The 18,946-nt window shown below is 33.1% G+C and overlaps 1 pseudogene; it reads left to right on the top strand.

Moving 5' to 3' along the window:
- The first annotated feature begins 18,426 nt into the window (after nucleotides 1-18,426).
- Nucleotides 18,427-18,547, top strand: LOC122908003 (annotated as a pseudogene).
- Nucleotides 18,548-18,946: the final 399 nt, after the last annotated feature.

Here is an 18,946-nt window from a genome sequence, read left to right as displayed (position 1 = left end):
TTATAAGAGATGGAGTGATTATCTTAGTTTCAGTCAGGGGCATCTCATTTGGAGAGAGAAAAGCAGAGCATCTTGATTATACTTTAACAAATCAAGACTACACTCTGGTAAGAAGGTAGTTTTTCAAATGGAAATTTGTATGGCCTTACAAAGATTAAAAAAAAAAAAGAAAGAAAACAACCAAACCAAAACAAAAAAACACTGCAAATGACTTCTGTAGTCCAGACATTTTTTTCCTTTCAACACACACACACACACACACACACACACATATCTTTCTATCCAATTGTGTTATATCTTTAAATGATGCCTCTCAACCTAAGTAGGCTGTCCCATAAAAAGTCCCAAAATATTAACCAACCCCAAAGAGAAGTTGCTGCAATACCAGCTCCAGCATCAGGTAAGCCATCATCTAGTGTCACATTTTAGATAACTGGCTTTGATGTCCATTCCTTCTCTCTTTTGTATTTTCCATAAATATATTTTATAACCCTAGAAATGAGCTTAATTTTGTAGCCCATTATAACATTTTGTGCCCAAAAGCAGGGGATGGAAGAATCAAGGGGAAAAAAAATAAGTTATTTGAGATATGTAAATTTATATGGCAAAATAGAGAATGGACTATGGCCCAATACCTCAATATTTTTATTTCTGAAAGTAATCATAAGGGCATTATTGACATTTAGGATTGACTTTTCTCTTCCATCCATTCTGTGTACTCCTTGCTTTAAATGAGTTACCTCAAAAGCATGACTTAAAGCTTAGTCCCTAAAGGAACAGTGAAGTGTTTTGTTTGTTGTGATGCCTGTGCAGAGCTCTAATAAAGGTTTATTTTTTTTTTAACCTTGTGAACAAATACAAGAAGTGTTACAGAAAACCCTCAGTTTTCATATTTACTTTTGGTTTCCATACACGTTTGTCCCACAGTGACCTTATTTTCCCTCAATAGTCAAGATTAATAGCCCTACTAACATAGCAACTTATCTTTCAAAACATGAGTTTGCTCAGTTGTACAGGGATCCCCAGATAATACTAATTAGTCTAGCTTGTAAACTAGTAGTGGTACCTAAACCCTTCAATTTAGCAGAACCCAGAACCACAGGAAAGAAACATTCTCTCCTCCAAGTTTTCATTCAGTTTATTATAAGTAATATCTTAAATTCTACCCCTTTATTTTCTAATTAGCTGCTCTAAGAGATTCATGGACAATCCTGCTGAAAAATCCTAAGGCTTCTCAACACCATTAGCTTATAATGTCTTTGAACATAAGAGAACACAGATATTTATGTTGTTACATAACCTCAAGATAATGTTGGTAAGTTATAACAACTGAATTACTGTCAGGGCAAGTGTTATTATTTATTCTGCTTACTTTAATAAGTGTTCCTTCTTTAACGTATACATAATTGTATGAGGAAATAGAAGTAGCCTATCTCTCATACCTCAAAGAAGAGAAAAAATATATATATATAATGGATCTTTTCTCTGCAATAGGTTTGAGTATAGAAGATGGAGACAGTGTTTTATATTTCTGTAAAACCACAGAGGAAGTCTCTCCCTAATGCCTCAATAAGATAGGAAAAATATAACTTGATGCTGTCACTTTAATTATTTTGAATATTTAAGATGGCAGAGGTTCAATTGTATGAGGAGTGAGGACCAGATAACCACCATTTATATATTTTTCTTTTAAGACAGAAGGATTCAAATTACAAGGGGAATTTTACAGTTTGTGGAGAGTAAGGCTTCACCAGGAAAGAAAATAATTTCATAATAGTAACATCTGTTCAAAACATGAGTAATACTGTCTTAATAATATTAGTTTTAAAGAGATGCCAGATAAAAAAAGCCTTTTAACAAATTTTGTCTCCAATATTCTAACTTACTCCCTTTGTAACTTAAAGAAAGAATCCATTGTTTTAGGTCTTCATAAAGTAGAGGGCACCTACCTGAATCTGAACAAAAATATATATACTAGTTGTAGATTATGCTATTGGACAAATTTTACATGCTTGGTCATGATATAGAAAACATGAAATTAGACAGGAAAACACCCCAAATTTGTAAGATGATGTGTGATACTTTCATCATAAATTAACCTTCAAAAGCGCATTCAACCAACTTTAAGACTAACTGCTTTTCATGTTGCTGTTTTTAGGAAGATGTGAAATTCTTAGAAAGCATTCCACTGCTTTACTATCTACTCTGTAAAGTAAGGTGTTTTGGTTTCTTTGTTTGTTTGTTTGCTTTTTGTAAAGTAAGTTATTAAAAAGCAGTGATGATACCATAATGTTCTATAAAATACTCAGTAAGTCTATGGGAGGAGCTGGCATTGGAAGAACTATTACAAACAGCAGAAGAAAATGAAAATCCTCCTATTTCAGTGAAGACAATGATTGCTTCCAATCATCCTGGAATCAATAAAATCAAATTGTCTTTAGTTAACTAGTGTGTTCATTTGAGACATTATGTCTTACTGGGGGAATCTGAGCAAATTTGTTTCAATTAATTTGGCATCAGTAGTTTATACGGCCAGCTGTACTTCAGTGAGGTCAAATTATCACTGACCCAATGTAAAGCCTCCATCCAAAAACCAGGGCCATATTTTTAAAAGAGCATGTTAAAGAGAATTAGCAAAGAGAATGACTGATCTCTACTGGGTTGATAGCAATCCTTTGTGATTATGAAGTAGAAATACCTGTTTTCTGATATGGTCATTTTAATAAGCATTCATAGAATATGTGTTCAGTAGTACACATATATTGTATCTTTTTCTGGGGCTGCCAGTTAAATGTCCAGGTTTTTGTTACCTGAAAATATATTTGTTGCATCCCTAATGTGATAGTATTTAGAGGTGGGATCTTAGGGAGTTGATTAAATCATGAAGGTGGAGCCTTCGTGAATGAGATTAGTGCACTTAAAAATGAGACCCACAGAGAACTCTTACTTCTTCTGCCATGTGAAGAAACAGCAAGAATACCACCTGCGAACCAGGAAGCAAGACCTCAATTGATACTGAATCTGCCAAGTGCCTTGTTCTTGAACTTCCTAGCTTCCAGAACTTCCTAGGACTTTAGGATTTCCTAACTTCCAGGAAATAAATGTTTGCTTTTCAAGCCACTCAGTCTATAGTATTTTGTTATAGCAGCCTGAACTAAGACACTAAGCAAATCTGAATTTCAGTTAAGCAATTGGTGGGAACAAATTTACTAAATTTACTAAAAATTTACTAAAAAATTATTTGCTGTTCTTCTATAATTCAAATTTAATTGTGTGTATACATTTGTATTTGCTAAAACATCCCTACCATTGACCCAACAGCATGTCATCTGTCAATCATTTATCTGTTATTGCCTATTCCATTTCCCCAGATGTGTAGAAAAATTCTGACCCCATATTTCATTTTTGATTTTAACATTTTTATATTTTCTTTTCCACTGATTTTCTGATATATTTTATTCATTAATTTACAGGCAATCTTTCAGTATTATTTTATTTTTAGTGACAGTTACAAAATAAATCATTGAATATCTTTACTTATCAAACAAGATTGAGTTTGCTTTGTGACTTTACCTCCTTGACATGACTAATTATTCACTTACTGTATTAGATAGGATGCCCATATGAACGAGGTGGACCCTCAAATTGAGTACTACAGGAAAATTTAATAATTGAATAGCACTGATTTCAAAGATATGGTAAGATGTGAGGAAAGGGCAAGCGATAGTGCCTTACCCTGGAACAAGTAATAAATGCTCCACTACACTAGGCTTAACTGAAGGAAATAGTTGTGGGGAGGGGGCCTTCTGACAGGAAAGAAACTACCTGACAATTGCAATACTACAGGTACTTATCCAGGGCAGGGAGTCTGCTTCTCCCTCTGACTCTACCCCCTCATGCTCTCTCTCATTTTCTCTTTCTCAAACAAATATATTTTTTAAAAAAGAAAGAAATATTCTAAAAACATTTTTACACTTTATTTTTTAATGATCAATTGCTCACTCCCCCTTCCAGTAAAATAAGTAATGATGAAGAGGAGATGAATTAATATTCATCTAGTTTTTTTAGTTTTTTAAATTATGTATTTACATAATTTTACAAAAATTGCCTATGTAAAACATCTGGTAATAGAATTCCCTTGAGAGAACATACTTATAAAAAAAATAATAAGTGGTTTGGTCTGACTGAAACTGAAATGATGAAAACAAGGGTTACCAAAGATTAAATAAATAAATAGTTGAAATACTTTGATGGCAGGTAGGGTAAAAATTGGAGGTGAAGTTTAGAATAGAGAACAATATAGAGAAACATAAATGGCAGTTTCATAACCATAAGAAAGTTTATAAATAGATATCTATTTATTTTTAATTTAACTTTTGTTGAGACTCCTTTTCCACCTCCCTAGCTCATTCACCAATGTTCTGAATGACATTAAGCAGTATCAATTCAATGATGATTCAACTCAAACAAAAGGACTTCAACACAAAAATTCATTTAACTTCATAATTTCAATTTTCTTTAATTCAATTATTTATTAATTTGATATTTGTAATATAATCCCTGGAAGTCAGGCATGGGTACAGGTATTATATAAATTTTAAAGAAAAATAAAGTTACTCTAGGAGACTGCTTCAACTATTATAACAAAATGGCAGACAAAGTGGCTTAAACAACAGAAATTTATTTTTCCCACTTCAGGAGCCTAGAAGTTAAGATCAGTGTACCAGCATGTTCATGTTTTTCCTCACTTGCAAAAGGCTGATTCTCTCTGTGAACTCACATGGCAGAAAGTGAGTGAGTTTTGGTCTTTCCTTTTCTTATAAGAGCATTAATCCCATTGTGGGGATTCTACTCTCAAGATTTCATCTAAACTTCATTATCTTCCAAAGGTTCTACGTCAAGAACCATCACTTTAGGGTGCTAAAAATAAGACAGTATAGCCCAAATGGAGCCAGTTATGTTAAACTCCAAACTAAATCACCAAACCAAGACTAAATTATAGTTTTGTATGCCCAGAAATAGAATGTTAAATTAGTCAATCAGGAATTTGCCTGATAAGCACTGTTTTATGGACACCTGCCTTCACCCAAAGGAAAGTGACCTTGTAATAGTCAATTCCCCACCTTTTTTTTTTTTTACTGTAATTTCCTTATTCCTGCACCCTACTGCCTATACATGTTTTTTTGGTACAGCTCTTTTCTATCTTCTAATTTGGATGCTGCCCAATTCAGATGAATTTTTCTCAAATTAACTTCTAAAAACTTTTAAATGTCTCTGTTTATCTTTAACCAAAAGATGAGAACTTCAGCATATGAATTGGGAGGATGCACCAAAAAATCCATCCATGATAGAGATATCAAGTCACTGACATTATTTACTTATTAGAGTTTTGTTTGTTGGGTTGAAGAAAATCTAGTTTCATATTCCTTAGAAACAGTTGTATCATACATTGATCTTCCATAAAGCATCCATGATATCAATTATAATACCTGAGAAATTAAGTCTGTTAAATGGATTTCACTCTCAGTATTTATTTCTACCCATTCTCTAAAGAATAGCTTATATAAAAAATGAGGATTCTTTGGAGGAGGAGTCAAGATGGCGGAGGAGTAGCAGGCTGAGATGACATCAGGTAACAGGAGATCAGCTAGATAGTTTATCAAACTATTCGGAACACCCAGAAATCCAACAAGAGATCCAGCTCACTAATCAAGAAGAATAGCAGAATTCCAGAGGAGGGGAAAGCAAAGCATGGAATTCATGGCTTTCTCCCCATGATTTTTAGTCTTGCAAAGTTAATTAAATTTTTTTAATTTTATTTTTTTCTTATTCTAATTTTTAAAAAAACTTTTACTCTTTCCTCTTTTAACATTTTCTAACAATTTATCTTAACAATACCTACTTAAAAAATCTTTTGAACCTTCATTATTTTAGACATATTTAATCCTTCATTGAATCTAACTTTATTTTTTGTATACACATAGGGTTATTTCTTCTTAAAAATTGTGGGATACAACTTTTTCTAGCAGATCAAAATATACCCTAAATCTAGCACAGGGCTTTGTTCTACTCTCCAGTCTGAGAAAATTCTCTCCACTTTCTTTTATTTTCTATTCCTAACCAACTTATCAACTCCGTTTTTAGAATTTTTTTTTTTAAAACGTTCATCTTAATAGTCATATTCCATCCCTTCATCATGGTTACCCTTATTTCTCTCTGTGTGTGTGTGTGTATGTGTGTGTGTATATATATATATATATATATATATATATGTGTGTGTGTGTGTGTATATATATTTTTTTTTTTCTTTCTTTCTTTAAAGTTTTGGGAGGTAGTTTTTCCTAAGAGACCAAAATACTGCCAAAATTAAGGGGGTGGCTCTGTTCTTTTCACAAGTCTAATATATATATATTTTTTTTTAATTAATTTTTTAAAAATTATTTTTACCACCTTTCTTTTCCCCATGATTTGGGGTCTTTTCTGATTTGGTTAATGCACATTTTTCTGGGGTCTTTGTCACCCTTTTAGTATTTTATCGTCTCATTCATATATTCTTACCTGGATAAAATGAAAAGACAGAAAAACTCACTACAGAAAAAGAACAAGAGGCAATAAGTACCAAAGGCTAGGGATCTAATCAATATGGACGTGGTAATATGTCAGATCCAGAGTTCAGAATGATGATTCTCAAGGTGCTAGCTGGGCTCAAAAAAGGCATGGAAGATATTAGAGAAATGCTGTTCAGAGAAATAAAAACCCTTTCTGGAGAAATAAAAGAACAAAATCTAACCAAGCTAAAATGAAAAGAAGCTATTAATGAGGTGCAATAAAAAAATGGAGGCTCTTACTGCTAGGATAAATGAAGCAGAAGAGAGAATTAGTGATATAGAAGACCAAGTGACAGAGAATAAAGAAGCTGAACCAAAGAGAGACAAACACTACTGGACCACAAGGGGAGAATTCGAGAGATAAGTGATACCATAAGACGAAGCAACCTTAGATAATTGGGATCCGAGAAGAAGAAGAAAGAAAGAGGAGGGCAGAAGTTATATTGGAGCAAATTTTTGTAGAGAATTTCCCTAATATGGCAAAGGGAACAAGCATCAAAATTCAGGAGGCACAGAGAATCCCCTTTCAAAATCAGTAGGAATAGGTCCATACCCCATCATCTAATAGTAAAACTTACAAGTCTTGGTGACAAAGAGAAAATCCTGTAAGCAGTCCGGGACAAGAAGTCTGTAACATACAATGGTCAAAATATTAGATTGGCAGCAGACTTATCCACAGAGACCTGGCAGCCAGAAAGAACTGGCATGATATATTCAGAGCACCAAACGAGAAAAACATGCTGCCAAGAATACTATATCCTGCTAGGTTATCATTGAAAATAGAAGGAGAGATGAAAAGCTTCCAGGACAAACAAAAACTAAAAGAATTTGTAAACACCAAACCAGCTCCATAGGAAACATTGAAAGGGGTCCTCTAAGCAAAGAGAGAGCCTAAAAGTAGTAGACCAGAAAGGAACAGGGACAATATACAGTAATGTCACCTTACAGGCAATACAATGGCACTGAAATCATATGTCTCAATAATTACCCTGAATATAAGCGGGCTAAATGCCTCAATCAAAAGACACAGGGTATCAAAATGGATAAAAAACCAAAACCCATCAATATGTTGTCTACAAGAAACTCATTTTAGACCCAAAGACCCCTCCAGATTTAAAGTGAGGGGGTGAAAAACAACTTACCATGGTAATGGACATCAAAAGCAAGCTGGGGTGGCAATCCTTATGTCAGATCAATTACATTTTAAGCCAAAGAATATAATAAGAGAAGAGGAAGGACACTACATCATAATTAAAGGGTCTGTCCAACAAGAAGACATAACCATTTAAAATATCTATGCCCCTAACATGGGAGCAGCCAACTATATAAACCAATCAAGAACAAAATCAAACACATTGACAATAATACAATAATAAGAGGGGACTTTAACACTCCCCTCACAGAAATGGAGAGATCATCCAAGCAAAAGATCTACAAGGAAAGAAAGGCCTTAAATGAAACACTGGACCAGATGGATATCACAGATATATTCAGAACATTCCATCCCAAAGCAGCAGAAAACACATTCTTCTCTAGTGCACATGGAACAGTCTCCATAACAGATCACATGCTAGGTACAAAGCAGGTCTCAATGGTACTAAAAGATTGGGATCATTCCCTGCATATTTTTAGACCACAATGCTCTGAAACTAGAACTCAACCACAAGAGGAAAGTCAGAAAGAACTCAAGTACATGAGGCTGAAGAGCATCCTAATAAGGAATAAATGGGTCAACCAGGAAATTAAGGAAGAATTTAAAAAATTCATGGAAACAAACGAAAATGAAAGTACAACTGTTCAAAATCTGTGGAACACAGCAAAGGAGGTGCTGAGAGGAATGTATATAACAATACAAGTCTTTCTCAAGAAACAAAAAAGGTCTCAAGTACACAACCCAACCCTACACGTAAGGGAGCTGGAGAAAGAACAGCAAAGAAAGCCTAAACCCAGCAGTAGAAGAGAAATAATTAAAATCAGAGCAGAAATCAATGAAATAGAAACCAAACCAAACCAAAACAAAACAAAACAAAAAACAATAGTACAAATCAATGAAACTAGGAGCTGGTTCTTTGAAAGAATTAATAAGATTGATGAACTCCTGGCCAGAAATATCAACAAGAAAAGAGAAAGGACCCAAATAAATAAAATCATGAGTGAAAAAGAAGAGATCACAACCAACACCAAAGAAATACAAACAATTTTAAGAACATATTATGAGCAACTATACTCCAGCAGACAATCTGGAAGAAATGGATTCATTCCTAGAGACATATAAACTACCAAAATGGAACCAGGAAGAAACAGAAAACCTGAACAGACCAATAACCAGCAAGGAAATTAAAGCAGTCATCAAAAATCTCCCAATAAACAAGGGCCCAGGGCCAGATGGTTTCCTGGGAATTCCATCAATCATTTTAAGAAGAATTAACTCCTATTCTCCTGAAACTGTTCCAAAAAATAGAAATGGAAGAAAAACTTTCAAACTCATTTTATGAGGCCAGCATCACCTTGATCCCAAAACCCGACAAGGATCCCATCAAAAAAGAGAATTACAGACCGATATCCTTGATGAAAGTCGATGTGAAAATTCTCACCAAAATACTAGCCAGTAGGATCCAACAGTACATTAAAAGGATTATTCACCAAGACAAAATGGGATTTATTTCAGGGTTGCAAATTTGGTTCAACATCCACAAATCAATCAATGTGATATGATACATTAATTAAAAAAAAGAACAGGAACCATATGGTACTCTCAATAAATGCTGAAAAAACATTTGACAAAGTACAACATCCTTTCTTGATCAAAACTCTTCAAGGTGTAGGGATAGAGGGTACATACCTCAATATCAATAAAGCCATCTATGAAAAACCGCAGTGAATATCATTCTCAATGGAGAAAAACTGAGAGCTTTTCCGCTAGGGTCAGGAACATGGCAGGGATGTTCATTATTAGCACTGCTATTCAACATCATACTAGAAGTCCTAGCCTCAGCAATCAGACAACAAAAAGAAATTAAAGGCATCCAAATTGGCAAAGAAGTCAAACTCCCACTCTTTGCAGATGATATGATACAATATGTGGAAAACTCTGAAGACTTCACTCCAAATCTGCTAGAACTTGTACAGGAATTCAGTCAAGTCTCAGGATACGAAATCAATGCACAAAAATCAGTTGCATTTTTATACAGCAACAACAAGACAGAAGAAAGAGAAATTAAGGAGTCAATCCCATTTACAATTACACCCAAAACCACAAGATACCTAGAAATAAACCTAACCAAAGAGGAAAAGAATCTGTACTCAGAAAATTATGAAGTACTAATGAAAGAAATTAAGAAAAACACAAAGAAATGGAAAAATGTTCCATGTTCCTGGATTGGAAGAACAAATATTGTGAAAATATCTGTGCTACCTAAAGCAATCTACACGTTTAATGTATACCCTATCAAAGTCCCATCCATTTTTTTCAAAGAAATGGAACAAATAATCCTAAAATTTATATGGAACCAGAAAAGACCTCGCATAGCCAGAGGAATGTTGAAAAAGAAAGCCAAAGTTGGTGGCATCACAATTCCAGACTTCAAGCTCTATTACAAAGCTGTCATTATCAAGACCGTATGGTACTGGCACAAAAACAGACACATAGATCAATGGAACAGAATAGAGAGAGCCCAGTAATAGACCCTCAACTCTATGGTCAACTAATCTTTGACAAAGCAGGAAGGAATGTCCAATGGTAAAAAGACAATTTCTTCAACAAATGGTGTTGGGAAAACTGGACAGTCACATGCAGAAAAATGAAACTGGACCATTTCCTTATACCACACACAAAAATAAACTCAAAATGGATGAATGACCTCCATGTGAGAAAGGAATCCATCCAAATCATTGAGGAGAACACAGGAGGCAACCTCTTTGACATCAGCCACGGCAACTTCTTCCTAGAAACAGCGTCAAAGGCAAGGGAAGCAAGGGCAAAAGTGAACTATTGGGACTTCATCAAGATCAAAAGCTTTTCCATAGCAAAGGAAACAATTAACAAAACCAAAATACAACTGACAGAATGGGAGAAGACATTTGTAAACAACACATCAGATAAAGGGCTAGTATCCAAAATCTATAAAGCACTTACCAAACTCAACACCCAAAGAACAAATAATCCAATCAAGAAGTGGGCAGAGGACATGAACAGACATTTCTTCAAAGAAGACATCCAGATGTCCAACAGACACATGAAAAAGTGTTCCACATCACTCAGCATCAGGGAAATACAAATCAAAACCACAATGAGATACCACCTCACACCAGTCAGAATAGCTAAAATTAGTAAGGCATGAAATGACAGATGCTGGAGAGGTTGCAGAGGTAGGGGAACCCTGCTACGCTGTTGGTGGGAATACAAGCTGGTGCAACCACTCTGGAAAAATAGCACGAACGTTCCTCAAAAAGTTGAAAACAGAGCTACCCTATGACCCAGCTCTTGCACTACTAGGTATTTACCCAAAAATACAGATGTAGTGATCCAAAGGGGCACATGCACCCAAATATTTATAGCAGCAGTGTCCACAATAGCTAAACTATGGAAAGAACCTAGATGTCCATCAACAGATGAATGGATAAAGAAGAGGTGGTATATATATACAATGGAAATACTATGCATCCATCAAAATAAATGAAATCCTGTCATTTGCAATGATGTGGATAGAACTAGAGGGTATTATGCTGAGTGAAATAAGTTAATCAGAAAAAGACAATTATCATATGATCTCCCTGATATGAGAAAGTTGAGGGGCAATGTGGGGGGTTTGGGTGTTAGGAAAGGAATGAATGAAACAAAATGGGATTGGGAGGAAGACAAACTATAAGAGACTCTTAATCTCACAAAACAAACTGTGGGTTTCCGGGGGTAGGCGGGTAGGGAGAGGGTGGTTGGGTTATGGACAATGGCGAAGGTATGTGCTATAGTGAGTGCTGTGAAGTGTGTAAACCTGGCAATTCACAGACCTGTACCCCTGGGTCTAATAATACATCATAAGTTAATAAAAAAAATTTTTTTTTAAATGAGGGTTTTCCAATAATTTCCATTTTCAGCAGTTTTCTTTTTTCTTTCAGTGTATTTGGGGGATTTTAGAAATTAGTAATTGAATGGATAAAATGGTTTATTAAGTGGAATTTTTATTGAAAATAACCCATATAAATCATTAACCATTTATTGTGATCTAATCTCATTAACACTCAAAAAAAAAAAAAAGGCTAGAAAGAGAAATGACAGGCAGATGATGATGGATAGATAAATATAAGATTAACACCAGATACTAAGAGAATGTGATTAAAATTGTGCCCAAATAGCCATTCATTCAACAATGAAGCATTAGGTTTTAAGCAGATGCCCTCTAGGATAGTAAAGAGAAATGGTGCTGTTGAGTCAGCTCTGTATTCATCTGAATAAATACATTAAGTTAAATTTAAAGAATGCTAAAAACATTAAGTGAAGAAAAAAAGAAAATGTTCTGCTACTTGCCATCATATTGTTTTAAATATTTGAAAGTTGCACTGAAAAATATACATAGAAATTAAAGTCATACTTTTTTTTTTCCTATAGAATTCTGACAAAATGTAGTGGAATAAGTAAAAATGTAGGTAAATTAATATTATGGTTATATTATAATGGGGGTAACTTAATATTACGGAACATAGGTTAGCATTACTTTTGTTTTCTAAAATGATTGTACTAATAAAATCACATATAGTAAAATAAATTACATCTTTTAAGAAGCTCAAGTATTAGATGCATGACTAAATGGAGTTTGAAATAAAAAGATGTGTTTTACAGAATAACTCCATCATGCTATTCTGCTATAACCTGACTATAGCAATAAATGCAAGACCAATTAAGATTTTATGTAGTTCATTTTGTACTAAATGTGGCTTTGTTTTTCAGCTAACATAACTAAGTATTATTTTCACGACATTTTAGAATCAAAGCAGCCACTAAAATTCAGTTACTGGTGAACAGAAATAAGAGGGGCTGTTCTATAAGGAAAAAAATTACACATTTAGCAAGTAAAAATTTCCAAAGACTTCAGAGAGTTGAGAAGACTTGCTTAAGTTTCCTTTTATAATTGAAGAATTGCTATATTAAATAGAACCTACTACATACACTGAATAATGAATTCCTCTTAAAGTTAAATTGAATCAGACAGGAGTACAAGTCTCATTATACATGAATCGTTTTCTTTCAAAAAGGATTGTAAAGGGGGAAAATCAATTTCTATGGTATTCTTGGGAATTTTAAAATTATTAAATTCAAAATAATGACCTATTCAGAGAAGTGAGAAAATAATGTTCATGGTCACATGGAATTAGGCTAATTTTACATGATAGATCATTGCATTTTTTTAAATATTTGATGGCTCCGATGTATTGCCTGCTTTAAAAGGAACTCTGCTGGGCGGAGAGCCTGTTTTCCTCTCTCTCTCTCTGCCTACTTCTCTGCTTACTTGTGATCTCTCTCTGTCAAATAAATAAATAAGAAAAAAAAAATAAAAGGAACTGAATTATTTTACTCTCAATCCCAAGGTTTTCAGTCTTTTATCACAACACTGCTTGGCAACTCAGTTGAGATATTGCTTAGTTTTGATTGAGAAAAAATAGAAAAAGGTACAGAAAAGATGAGTGGAAATTATTCCTTTATTCATTTATTTAAAGTTTGGGTTTTAAAATAAAATTGCTAATATCCATTAATATATCATTTTATTAAATTGAAGAATAATAAATTAACAAATTAATCAAAAACATCTATCAAGTCTTAGCCTAAAGAATAATCCCTGAAGACAAATTCTATAATAGAGATTCTCATATTACACTTAACTAGACAATTTTGAATTGAGTTGTCACAATAAACTCTATTTTTTCCCCAACCAATAAAACCAGTCGATTCAGATTCAATTACTCAGGCTCTTGTACTGGAATTCATTCTTCAAAAACATGTTATTTAAAGCCTTTAAATGTTAGTTGATGATGGTGTAGGCTGCAATATATGTGTTGATTTTTTAAAATAGGATAAGGTCAGCATAGTCAATTTCTACCTCAAAAACACAAGAGCATATTCATATCATGCTGCATTTAACCTAAGTGTTAAACCTGATACTCAAATATGGAGTAATTTTGATGCACAGCACACAATCTTGAGACGTAGTTGACAATAGATGGCATATGATAACTTAAAGAAATGCAATTTTACATTTTCATAAAACAGTTGGAAGTTTGAGCTTTATTCATGTAATTACATATTGACAATAATGACTACTATGACTTTAGTAGTTACTATTTTACTCCTTTTTGCTTAATTGCTCTATTGGGCAGACCAATTAAGCAAAAGGAGTATAATAATACACTAAACTCTCTTTGATACAATTTTTTATACAAACTATCCAATATTAGATTAAAATCTATATGTAGCTTGATTTATCTTTTATTACTTGATTTGGGATGGGATAATTTACAGATAATTGTATAATAATACAATTTACAGAAATTGGATTGTCCAAAAAAAACCAGTTTCTTAAAAAATACAGACAAAAGAAGTTAGTCTAATATCTACAAAACATTAGATACTGTTGTGATTACCATTCTTTTCTGCTTGAGAAAAGAGTGTGTATTATTTCCTCTCTCTCTATTAGTATATTTTAAGTAGAAATTAAATTATAGCACATGCTGATGTTAAGAAAAAATAATTATAAGCATTCCAAGAAACTATTTTCTCCTCATGACCAATAAATTGAGTTTTTTTTTTTTTTTTAAGATTTTATTTATTTATTTGACAGAGAGAGATTACAAGTAGGCAGAGAGGCAGGCAGAGAGAGAGGAGGAAGCAGGCTCCCTGCTGAGCAGAGAGCCCGATGCGGGACTCGATCCCAGGACCCTGAGATCATGACCTGAGCCGAAGGCAGCAGCTTAACCCACTGAGCCACCCAGGTGCCCCAATAAATTGAGTTGTTAAAGCAAAGATGAAACAGAAATATCATTTACGGTAAGTTTCAGAAATCATAAATATTATAAGCTTTCAATGAGTATAATATATGGCAATACCTGTTAATGAGATTATTCTTTTAGTTTTCATGCCAATGAAAAAAAGTAAAGTAGAAAATAATGATATTATGATTGAAATTCACAAAATGCATTTTCCAAGTATTATAATAGATATATTTTGGTCTGCCTCAAGAAGTGTGTTTCATTAACTCTGAAATAGCACACTATCCAAAAGTAGTTCCTAAGGGTCTGATTGTTGGTGATTCCCTTCCAAAATTGTTATGACTCATCTAAAAAAAAACTATTTTTGTTCATCCGGAATATTAAGTTAAAAAAAGGGAATATATTAACATAAGATCTTTGATGAGTATGGCAATATCTTGATGAACGTGACAATTTCAACCTAATTTTTTCATTGGTTGAACACCTGAAAACCTGTTTACTAAAAAAAGAAATACAGTCCTTGACTTAAAATAAAAACAGAACTTTTGAGATCTTTAGACATCCCTAAATAATTACCATTGATGTTACCTTTGGTTATGGGAAGGTATCATGCTGGTAATGTTTTACTGAAAGCAAATGAAAGTTCTATATTTGTTAACTTATTAAAGATAAGAAAATACTGCAATATAGATCAAATATCAGGTTTACCAAAAAATAAATAACTTTGAAGTCTATCTTTTTTAGAAAGATGTATTTATTTATTTTATGGAAAGAGAGAGGAGTGTGAGTGGGGGGAGGGGCAGAAAAAGAGGGAGAGAGAGAGAATCTGAAGCTGACTCTGTGCTGAGTGCAGAGCTCAATGTGGGGTTCAATTTGAGAACCTCAAGGATTATGTTGAATCAGATGCTCAACTGACTGAGCCACTCAGTCATTCCTGAAGTATATCTTAAGATACTACTTAAAAAATTATTAAGAGGTGCAGCCAGAAGAGCACACAACCCTTGATCTCAGGGTCATGAGTTTGAGTCCCATGATGGGTATAGAGATTACTAAATAAATAAACTTAAAAAAAATAAAAATTCTTAAAATACTAATAAAATATTCAGATTGATTGATTGTAGATAAAGTTCAGAAAATAAAAATACTAGCATAAGGGCTATTAGGTATGATTTTTATTTTAAAGATTTTTATTTATTTATTTGCCAGAGACACAAAGCGAGAGGGGGAACACAAGCAGGGGGAGTGGGAGAGGAAGAAGCAGGCTTCCCGTTGAGCAGGGAGCCAGATGTGGGGCTAGATCCCAGGACCTAGGAATCATGACATGAACTACAGGCAGATGCTAAATGACTGAGCCATCAAGGCGCCCCAGATGTGATTTTTTTTAAACTAAAGAGAATTCATGTAACACTGGGCTCTTAAACTTGCAAAACAGTGTAAGCCACGGAATTTTTGAAAATATAAATTATCAAAATTTATACAGAGGAAGTAATACACAGAAATAGTACAAAATGCTGAAGAATAATGTTAATATAAAGTTTACCAAAATTACTTTTAAAAACACAGTCATGTAAATTCAATTTTAAAATAATTTCTTTTTTGTCTCTCAGATTGTCAAAAATAATTCCAACGCTATTTGTGACCTAACATTCCTTGTGCTTATCATTTATACTTGTTGTTTAGAAACAGTCATTCATTGTTTTCTGTTCAATTTTTATGGATATTTTTAATCTGGTTTTCACATTTCTTTCTACTGAGTTTTGAGAGTTCTTTATAAATCCTGGGTAAAAATACTGTATCAGGTAAGTTATTTAAAAATATTTTTTGCCAGATAGCAGCCTGTCTGTACAGTGTCTTAAAAATGTCTTTCAAAGAGAAGCAGTTTTGGGCGTGTATCTAGCTCACTTGGTTAAGCATTTGCCTTGGGTTCAGGCTCAGATCATGATCCTGATGTCCTGGGATCTAGCCTAGCATTGAGCTCCTTGCTCCATGGGGGGCCTGCTTCTCCCTCTCCCTCTGCCTGCTGCTGCTCCCTCTGCTTGTGCTCTCTCTCTGTGAAATAAATAAATAAATAAAATCTTTAAAAAAAAGACAGCAGTTTTTAATTTGATGAAGTCTAATTTATCAATTACCTTCACATGAATTGTACTTTTTTGTTTCCTACCTAAGAAATTTGTTTAACTCAATGTCACAAAAATTATGTCCTATGCTTTCTTCTAGAAGTTTTATAGCTTACAACTTTATAGTGAGATCTCTGCTACATTTGAGGAAATATTTGTATATGTTGTAATGAATGGATAGAGGTATATATGTAGAATTTTTTGTTTGTTTGGTTGGTTTTTTGCAGGTAGAGATCCAATCTTTCTACTCGTATTTGTACAAAAGACTACTCTGCATTGTTTTTGTACTTTCTCAAAAATCAGTTTAGCATATATGTATGCCTCTATTTGAGGTTCTCTTTTTGCAATTTCATTGACCTATTATTCTGTCTGTATGCCAATATCTCATCATTTGATTACTGAAGCATTAAAATTGGTCTGAATATCATAGTCAGTTTTCTAACATGGATCTTCTTTTTCATATTTGTTGTGGCTGTCTTCTATTTCATAAATTTTATATACATTTTAAAATTTGTAACTTCTACCAAAAAAAAGGAGGAAAAAAGCAGTGGAATTTTTATTAGATGGCTTTAAAGCTATAGATTAATTTGAGGAGAACTGATATATTAACAACATAGAATTTTTGATTATGATCACAGTGTATCTAATTTGTGTATTTTAATGTTTCTCATCAACATTTTATAATGTTCAGAATAGAATTCTTCCATATCTTTCAACAGATTTCTCCTTCATAATTTTGGTGCTATCTGGTGATTTTCTAAATTATAAAATCTGACTCTTCAGTGAAAGTTTAAAAAAATTAAATTTATTTTTGTATGTTGAATATATATACTTGCTATAAACTTGCTGAACTCACTATTTGGTTGCTTTAACTTTCTGAATGTTCCATAGGACATTCTGCAAAAATGATAATGTCATCTGACTACAAAAACTTTCACTTCTTCCTTTACAATTGAATGCCTTAATCCCCCCTCCTTTTTTTTTTTTACTTATTGCACTACTACATAGAATCTCTAGTAAAAAGATTAATAGAAATAATGAGAGTATATCCTTGTCATGATTTTGAGATTAGGGGAAAATAATTCAGTCTTTCATCTTTAGATATGATGGCACTGGCAGATTCTTCATAGATGCTCATCGTAAGTTTGAAAAAGATTCCTTCTATTCTACTTTGTTGAGGGTTTTTATAATGAACAGATCAACAATAACAAGTATTAGTAATGATGCATAAAATGGGAACCCTCATACATTGTTCATGCAGTTATTTAAAAAAATACTATACAAGTTCTTATTTAGCTAAAAATAGATTGCCATATGACCAAAAGAGTATACTACTACATATCTATCCAGGAAAAATTATACGTATGTCCACACAAAAATTTATGCAATAATGTTCACAGCAGCATTATTCATAATCGACCAAAGTGGAAACAACCTAAAGGCTCATCAATAGGTGATGAACAAAATGTGGTAAAATGTGGTACATCCATACAGTGGGATATTATTTGGCAATAGGAAGGAATGAAGAACTGATATATATGAGAACTTTCATGAATCTCAAAATTATGTTGTTTAGCAAAAAAAGCACAATGCACAGAAAGTATATATTGAAAAATTTCATCCGTATGAAATATCCAAAAAAGCCAGTTCTATAGTAAGAGAAAATAATGTTTTTATATTCCTGGGGGATGGAGATGAGTAATGACTATAAATTGTCACAAGTTTTCTTTTTAGCAGTATCGTAGCCAATGAGGTTTATCCGAGGCGCGATTATTGCTAATTGAAAATTACAGAAATGTTCTAAAATTAGATTGTGATGGTACTTTCAGAACTGTATAAATATACTGAAATTCACTGTGTTATATAAACTTGAAAAAAGTGAATATTATGGAATTTGAATGACAACAATAAAAGTATTAAAATTTACTTCACTACTTATTTACTGCAATTTGCAGATATACAAGATATAAAGGCAAGAAAAACATCAGCATTTATTGTATGGGTTTACAGTACAGTGGGTAATGACAGATATATAAGCAAAGCAATGTATTTAAATGTAAAGTGACATAATAAGTGTATTTATAATCAAGTAGTTGATTAAAAAAGGGTGGTTGTTCATGTATTTGGTGATAGATTTAATAGAACTGTGTATTGAAAATGTCTATATTTGTAACTGTAGGTATGTAATTTAATCTTTTTTTTCTTATAGAAGGAACAAAATTAGAAGGTTGAGTTATTGTATCA

The sequence above is a fragment of the Neovison vison genome, chromosome 5 (genome assembly GCF_020171115.1).
Source record: "Neovison vison isolate M4711 chromosome 5, ASM_NN_V1, whole genome shotgun sequence".
Taxonomy (NCBI): Eukaryota; Metazoa; Chordata; class Mammalia; order Carnivora; family Mustelidae; genus Neogale; species Neogale vison.
This window is presented reverse-complemented; position numbering and strand designations above follow the sequence as displayed.